The sequence below is a fragment of the Staurois parvus genome, unplaced genomic scaffold (genome assembly GCF_062004578.1).
Source record: "Staurois parvus isolate SC_StPar_1 unplaced genomic scaffold, SC_StPar_1.0 ptg000248l, whole genome shotgun sequence".
NCBI lineage: Eukaryota > Metazoa > Chordata > Amphibia > Anura > Ranidae > Staurois > Staurois parvus.
Window position 1 is genome coordinate 1,766,728 of NW_028318044.1, and position 9,248 is coordinate 1,775,975.

A 9,248-nucleotide genomic window follows, 5' to 3' on the forward strand; every position below is an offset into this window, starting at 1 on the left:
GTATCTTGATTAAAAAGTTGATTGGAGAGGGGAAAACATAAAAAGAAGTGCAGAAAATGATAGGCTGCTCAGCTAAAATGATCGCAAATGCTTTCAAATGGCAACCAAAACATGAAAGCGAAAAACTACCATTCGAATAGATAGAAGAATAGCCAAAATGGCGCGGACTCAGCCAACAATCAGCTCCAGGAAGATGAAAGAAGGTGTAAAGTTCCCTGTGAGGACTGTTACAATTAGAAGACGCCTATGTGAAGCCAAGCTATCTGCAAGAAGTCCCCGCAAAGTCCCACTGTTGGGAAAAAGACATGTGCTGAAGAGGTTACAATCTGCCAAAGAGCACATTGACTGGCCTAAAGAGAAATGGCGCAACATTTTGTGGACTGATGAAAGTAAGATTGTTCTTTTTGGGTCTAGTGGCCGGAGACAGTTTGTCAGACGACCCCCAAACACTGAATTCAAGTCACAGTACACTGTGAAGACAGTGAAGCATGGTGGTGCAAGCATCATGATATGGGGATGTTTCTCATACTACGGTGTTGGGTCTATTTATCGCATACCAGGGATCATGGATCAGTTTGAATACATCAGAATACTTGAAGAGGTCATGCTGCCTTATGCTGAAGAGGAAATGCCCTTGAAATGGGTGTTCCAACAAGACAACGACCCCAAACACACCAGTAAACGTGCAACATCTTGGTTCCAGACCAACAAGATTGACATTATGGAGTGGCCGGCCCAATCCCCGGATCTTAATCCAATAGAAAACTTGTGGGGTGACATCAAAAATGCAGTTTCTGAGGCAAAACCAAGAAATAGAGAAGAACTGTGGAATGTAGTCCAATCATCCTGGGCTGGAATACCTGATCACAGGGGCCAGAAGTTGGGTGACTCCATGCAACACAGATGTACAGCAGTTCTCAGAAACAGTGCGACTACAACCAAATATTCATGAAGTCATTCAAAGGAAAGCAAAATCTTCAAACATTTTTCAGTTTATATAGCGAATGTTTGAGTTTGTAAAAAAGAATACAAACACTGCTATTTTTTTGAACCGTCTAATATTCACTTTTCTTCAATTTTTTTTAGAGGAACAACACAAATGTGATATATTTTTCTTCATGTTTTGATTTGGAATAGAATGTGTCGTGTTCCCAATGCATTTGTGTGGATGGAAATAAAAGCTATTAGAAGGATTTTGAGCTTTATTCACTTTTTTCAACACACTGCTATTATTTTGAACACAACTGTATATATATATATTTATACTGTATAACTGTATATTCACACAGTATAAATAAATATATATATATATATATATACTGAGAGTATACTATATATCCATTTATTCTCATCTCTAGAGAGCTGCAGATTCATATTTCTGTGTGCAAGAGCACACCTTTTATCAATTACTGCTACCGTGAAGTGCCAACCGCACAACAGTTTAATCCAGTAGCAATAACATGACTTAATGTTATCCTGCTTCCCAATGGAGCATAGCAATACCTCGCTCACACTGGGGCATACTACCTAGAGCAGGGAATAAAGGCATGCCGTCACACCCAGAATGGGATCTGGACAGACTCTGTAGAGTTTGCTTAAATTGTAAAATAAAAGTTAACGCACACAATCCAGTATTTCATGGCAGCCAAGTGTAGAAGGATTTCAGGATGACACCAGGATCCACTTACATGCCATTGACAAGTTCTTCCATATTACCTTGATTAAAAAAAATACTGCATGTTACAAGTGAATGTTTGTGAGCTGAACTGAGTGACTGGCTCTCTGGTCATCCTCAGGTACATGTTATACTGTACAGTTGGATGCTCTATTCCAGGGAACTCCAAACTTTTCAGTGTGAGAGCTGCACTGTGTCCCCACTAGAGTTCCCCTTACATTAGGGTCTACATTAGAGTCCCCCTTTACATCAGAAACCCTATTTTATACCTCCCTTACATCAGGGTCCCCATCAGAGTCCCCCCTTACATAAGGGTCCCCATGAAAGTCCCCCTTACATAAGGGTCCCCATCAGAGCCTCACCTTACATCAGGATCCCCATTACAGTCCCCTCTTACATAACTATCCCCATCAGAGTCTCCCCTTACATCAGGGTCCCCATGAAAGTTCCTCCATATATAAGGGTCCCCATCAGAGTCCCCCCTTACATCAGGATCACCAGTACATTCCCCCTTTACATAAGGACAGGGGCGGACTGACCATTTGGAAACTCGGGCACTGCCCGAGGGCCCGGAGTCAGTAGGGGGCCCCATGAGATGCCTCTGGTACCTTTTGCATAGGCTTTTTTGAGTTTGGGCAAGGACACAGGGGCCCCATGATCCCCTATTGCCCGGGGGCCCCATGAGTTGTCAGTCTGCCCCTGCATAAGGATCCCCATCAGAGTCTCCCTTTACATCAGGGTCCCCATGAAAGTCCCCCCTTACATCAGGGTCCCCATCAGAGTCCCTCCATAGATTAGGGTCCCCATCATAGCCCCCTTACGTCACAGTCTGCCTTAGACGTAGGCATCCCCTGCTGATCTTAATCATCAAACAGTGTACATTGAGAATATGCCACTGACTGTAGCTGAGGGGCTGGATCAAATCTTATAGCGGGCTGGATGTGGGGTCTAATTAACCAGTATTCACCAGAGCTCCTGATGGTGGAGATGGGTTTTGCTGCATGTTAGTATCAGGTCACAGTCCTCAGGATGGCCCCACTAAGAGGTGAGTAAGTCATGGTCCAGTAGCAGATATAGCTGATAGGGATCAAGCAGAAGCGTATTCAGTAAACAAACCAAATGTCGGTAACAAGTGATAGCAGGTTGGGATCAAGCAGAAGCATAGTCGAGGAACAAGCCAAAGGTCGGTAACAAATGGTTGCAAAGATATGAATGGAAGCAGGAGTGACAATAGCAAGATAATGGCTTAAATAGGAACTTCATGGGAGGAGCAAAGGGTTCAAGGTTCTCCAGAAACAAGGAGCACTGCAGGATTGTAGTGGTCTCATAACTGCGGCCTGCAGGCCAAATGCAGCCTTTGCTTAACCTTTATCTGGCTCTTGAGGCACTATTCCTCCCATTGATATGAGGCACTATTTCTCCCACTGACACCAACGATGGGGCACTCTTCCATCCACTGACACCAACAGTGAAGGTATTACTTTCAGTGACGTCAACAATGGAGCATTATTCCTTCCACTGCCACCAATGATGAGGCATAATTCCTCCCACTGATACAAGTGATTGCACATTTTTTCCACCTACAGTCATGGGGCACTATACCTTTCACTGACACCAAACATGGGGCAGTATTCCTCCCACTGACACCACCATGGCAGCATTATTCCTCCCACTGACACCAAAGATGGGGCATCTTCTGCTGACACCAACTGTTAGGGATCCGGGTATGACCAGAAATGTGTGGCCTGACACAGAGAAACGCAGACTTCAGGTATAGTGTGAATAAGACAATTTATTAAGACTAAACAAAACATAGACGCAGTGCAAGACTAAACAACAACACAGTGCAAACAATCCAACCCAAACCTCCAACAGATAACAATAGAAACAATACTAAGCGTAGTCAGGCAGGCCGGGTCGGTAGCAAACGGGCAGGCAGGGCACAAGGAGCAGGTGGAAGAGTAGTCAGGAATAGCCGAGGTCAGGACAGGCGGAGTTCATGCAGAGTCAGGGATCGAAGCAGAATCTGGATCAGGAAGAAAGCAGACAGGATGCAGGTACAGGGGCCCATGGGAAACATACACCAAGGCCCTGGCCTTGCCATTCCTTAAATACACCTGTTGTAATCAGCTTCAGGTGATGGCTCATTGCAGGAGTGAGCCTCTGGTTGCTGAGAGCACCCGCTGGCCAGCCCTGGTACTGCAGACCACAAGGCAGGTGAGTCCCACCACCACTGGCAAGTCCATTCCTGACACCAACGATATTGCACCTTTCCTCCCACCAATACAAAAAACTGGGCACTACTCCTTCCACTGAAAACAACTATAGGATACTATTCCTCCTACTATTACCAATGTTGGGCCACTATTCCTCAAACTAATGACCATGGGCACTATGTAGCTTTTTTCCTCCCACTGATGCTAGGGCATTTTCTCCTCCCATTGAGGACAGTCCAGCCCCACTATCGTCTAAAGCAGGGCTTTAAATTTCAAGTCCTGAGCTACTAGCCAGGCCTTAAGAGTTGCTCTCCACGAACAAACACACACAAACAGAGATACCTGTACACACACACAGACATGTACATACACACAGAAACATGTACACACACAGAGACACGTACACACATACACATACAGACACATGTATACACACACAGGCACGTACAGACACGCATACACACAGATACATGTACATACACACGCACAGACACATGTACATACACACAGACACATGTACATACATACACAGACACATGTACACACAGACACATGTACGTACATACACACAAACACACATGTACATGCACACAGACACATGTACATACAGACACATGTACACACAGACACATGTATGTACATACACACAAACACACACACACATGTACATACACACAAACACACACACACATGTACATACACACACAGACACATGTACACACACACATACATGTGCATACACACAGACACATGTACAGATACACACATGTACATACACACAGACACATGTACATGCATACACGACACAAACACAAACGCACGCACGCTTTTAAGTGCTCTCTCCCCTGAAGCCACCACTGGCTGACATAGAGGATCATGTGACCAAAGTGAGCTGAAATTAGGTAGACACACACAGCCCTATAAAAAGTTGCAGTACTTCGTTGTTCACTCACAGAGCCGGGTACTGCACTCTAGGAGGAGGCAGAGAGCACAGCACACCTTCCTTTGCTTTCACTGCACTCAGCTATTGAGAAGTCTGACGGCTACCAGTGCCAATGACAGATCCCGCCTGAGCTCCGAGCCTGCTCAGCAAAATGGCCCTGGGGACACACTTGCCCCCACCATAATTTCCACTCGCCATTGGCGAGCAGGCAAGTGGAAACTTCAAGGCCTGGTCTAAAGAACAATAAAATGGCTCTTTCTTTAGAAAGTTTGAAGACTCCTAACCCAAAGGATCAGACAGGATGCTCTCCAGCATCTCAGGTGGCTCAACAAAAAGAGCTACTATCAGACACAGCGGAGGCCATGGGTTCAGACCTGGCAGATGGTGAAGGTAAACAGTAACACCATGCTTCTCTTAGCAACATCCTAGTTTCTCAGTCGGGCTTCATGAGGTATGTCAATGGTTATGGCAAGGACATTATTCAACTTTGGTCAAAGCTGTACAGTCTGTTTTTATCTACAGACACCCCCAGGGGCGGACTGACAACTCATGGGGCCCCTGGGCAATAGGGGATCATGGGGCCCCTGTGTCCTTGCCCAAACTCAAAAAAGCCTATGAAAAAGGTACCAGGGGCATCTCACCGGGCAATAGGGGATCATGGGGCCCCTGTGTCCTTGCCCAAACTCAAAAATGCCTATGAAAAAGGTACCAGGGGCATCTTTTGTGGCCCCCTACTGACCCCGGGCCCTCGGGCAGTGCCCGAGTTTCCAAATGGTCAGTCCGCCCCTGGACACCCCTTATCTGCATAGACAGTTTTTTTTTTGGTAAAGGTGAACTAACCCATCCAGCCCATCCCCAATTTTGTAATCAGTATCCTTTTGTTGCAAAATGGGCCTAAATGCTAAATTAGATTTCCTTAAAAAACTAAAATACAAAATCACATTTATAAACTACAGATAGATAGTTGTAATACTTCAGAACCAGCAGATGTGTTATATAACCCTTTAAATATTACAGAACACTTAGGTGCTATAGGTGACTCAGTATTGTCAAAATATGTATGTTTCCATGGAAACCAAGCTGCTCTCGTGTAAAGGGTACAGACGCGCCTTTTGGCATACAGATACATCTGTTTAATAGACCCGTAAATGGCATTTAAATGCTCATTAAAACATTTTTAACGTGTAATGTAATTTTGTATGAAGCAAATAAATTTAAAAAATAATTGCAGATGAAGTCCTTTTTAGCACGTAGAAAGTTACGTTTAAAATGTACTTTTTGTGCTGCAAAACTATCTATATTAAATGTGAACTCTTAATAAAAGACCACTAAACTCTCTCGATCAACATGAACTATTTTTAATCTCTATGCTGCATCAGTAAATAGATAGGAAGGTATTTTATATTTACTTGTTTTAAACTTTTTTTTTTACATTTCTTCAGTGACTTCCTGGTTTTTGGCCTAGGCCAAAATGATGTCATAAAGCCCAGGAGGGGAGGAGGGGCTTCTCATCTAAGCACACCCCCTTGACTGCATGCCTAAGCTAAGAGCTGATGGATTCCAGGAAGTGAGTGCTATGTAGCACCCTCCTAGTTAGGATGCTAGGTAGATTTAGTTTTTGGGTCCTTTATTTTTGAATTTTTTTTATTTTTCATCTGAGGTGCGAAAAAACTAAAACCCGTAAGTGTACAAAAACCATGCAAGTGCAAAAACACAAACACTAAAAAGTGCACTTAAGGGTGCGCTTTTCTCCACCCCCCAAAGGGGTAGGACCTCTACCCTGATCCCCCGGGGCGCAAGGCTCCTGACAGGGACAAAGGGTTTCCAACATGGTCCACTAACCAAAAGGCCTGGTGGACCACTTTCCTTGTGGCTAGCCGAAGCAAACCACCAAGTACTAGGTCGGGGAGCTCAGAGAGAACCCCCCCCCAGGAACAGGGGAGGAAGGAACCTAATGGGCACACATCCTTCCCCTAGACTTCAGGGCAAGCCCAAGGACCCATACCCTACATCATAGTGAGAAAAAAACACACACAAAAGTGAAAGGTGACAAAATAGTGAGGAAAAATAAATAAATAAATAAATAATTGGCCGTGCAATTGTACACTGGCTAGGCCCTGAGGCCCATAGCAAAAAATTGCCTGGAGTCAGCCAAAAGGCCTAGCCCAGTGCAGAAAAAGTGGTTAGAACAGTGACCATGTGCACTTCTCACATTTGGGATCCCACCCCCATGGATTACTAAGAACACCCCTGAAGCAACCACTTCCTGAAGCAACCACTTCCAGGGGGCACTGCTCCACAGACTCTCTGCCTCCCCAACCCCTGGCCAGACAAGGTAGACCCATTCAAATCAGGAGGAACTGGGCCCCTCCAATTTTTCCGGGGTAATTACTCCCAGGTCCCAACAGCCTATGGCCACCACGGTTTATCTTCCAACTAACCTTCAGAGCCCCATCATACCAGCAGGGGTGCTATAGAGCCAGCCATCCTCGCCGAAAAGCAAGAATGACAGCGGAGCGCCCCTACTGGACACTGATAAGAACAGATACTACACTTGATCTTAGCCAAAAGGCCGAGAAGCCTAGGAGCCGAAGAGCCTAGTTTTTGGCTCCTTCTATAATCAAGGGAGCAGAGGTTGTTTGGTCTGATCTGTTCAGTGTTTCACAGGCCTAGATAGCTTCCCCCTGCCTCTAGAAGAAGCTTAGGGAGGGAGAATTCAAAACACCAGCTTGAATATTTATCAGTATCTAGAAAATTCCGGGGGAGGTGCACACAGATGATGGCTGGGAAGGTGATAAATAGTTGGGCTTGATGTTCGAGTCGAACATAAGACTGACTTGAACATTGGCTGTTCGTGTGTTCAGCGACACTAGGGGTGTTTGCTCCACAATGCACTGCGCCCTGACAGTGCATTGTGATTGGCCAAAGCAATGCACCTGACCATAGGTCAGGTGCAATGCTTTGGCCAATCACAGCACATGATGACATGATCACAGTATTTAAGAACTGTCATCCTGGTGGCAGCGGGCATCGTTTTGACGTTAGATCTGTGTCCGGGGGACATTTTGTTTATTTTTGTTTTTAATAAAGGACTTGTCAAAGACCGTCTCCTGTCATTTTTTACTCTTTTGTGAGCTGAACTGAGTGACTGGCTCTCTGGTCATCCTCAGGTACATTTTATACTGTACAGTTGGATGCTCTCTTCCAGGGGACTCCAAAATTTTCAGTGTGAGGGCTGCACTGTATTGCCGCCAGAGTCCCCCTTACATCGGGGTCCACATTAGAGTCCCTCTTTGCATCAAGAAGCCTGTCAAAGCCCCCCTTACATCAGGTTCCCCATAAGAGTTCCCCCTTACATCAGAGTCCCCATCAGAGTCCCCCCTTACATAAGGGTCCCCAGCAGAGTCCTCCCCTCTTACATTAGGATCCCCATTAGAGTCCCCTGTTACATAAGGATTCCCATCAGAGTCTCCCCTTACATCAGGAACACCATGAAAGCCCCTCCTTACATCAGGGTCCCCATCACAGTCCCTCCATAGATTAGGGTCCCCAACATAGCCCCCTTACATCACAGTCTGCCTTAGACTTAGGCATGCTGATCCTAATCATCAATCAGTGCACTTTTTGTATTTGTGAATGAGTTGCGGTACCATGTACCCAATACTCATTCTTATGGGGGGGGGGGGGATCTGGCAACCCCCTTGTTAAATAAGCCCCCCACACAGACCCCCACAAGGCATTGCTTACATTAAGGTAAAACCCCTTTTTAAATTCCCTGTGCTCCCCCTACCCTGTGTGAAGGGGAAGAGAAGGGAGAAGAGATCAGCGCTGTGCTTGGGTGCATCTCTACTCTCCTCGCTTCCTCTTCACACAGGGACTCAAACAACAGCAGGAGCCATTGGCTCTTGCTGCTGTCAATCAAGTGTGGTGAAGAGAAGGTGGGGCTAAATCCTGCTGTGTGTGTCTATGGAGTGCGGCTCTGTAGACACACAGGTTGGGAGCAAGAAAGCAGCATTTCCTCACAAAGAAGAGGAGGAGCCAGGATCTTCAAGAAAAGGAGGATCGGACCACTCTGTGCAATACCACTGCACAGAGCAGGTGAGTATAACATGTTTGTTATTTTATTTTTTAGAAATTCTGCCTTTAGTAAAACTTTAAGGCCATTGAGACCTATTGGGTGAAAATGCCAGCTTCTGTGACTTCACCAGACTATTAATTTACTAGCGAACTTATTATGCTCTAACCTAATATTAAAGAGGAACTCTGGTCAGTTAAAAGAAAAAAAAAACGCCAATAAGAGAGAACATACAACATCTGGAGTCTATCTGACAGCGTGGGAACTTGGCCAACAAAGTTACATACTGGGAAGCAGGATGGGGGCATGGCTACGCATTTCAAGGCTTGAGAAAGAGGC

The 9,248-nt window shown here is 45.5% G+C and overlaps 1 pseudogene; it reads right to left on the reverse strand.

The window, feature by feature from the left end:
- Nucleotides 1-7,297: 7,297 nt before the first annotated feature.
- LOC149459801 (U2 spliceosomal RNA) lies at nt 7,298-7,418 on the reverse strand (annotated as a pseudogene).
- Nucleotides 7,419-9,248: the final 1,830 nt, after the last annotated feature.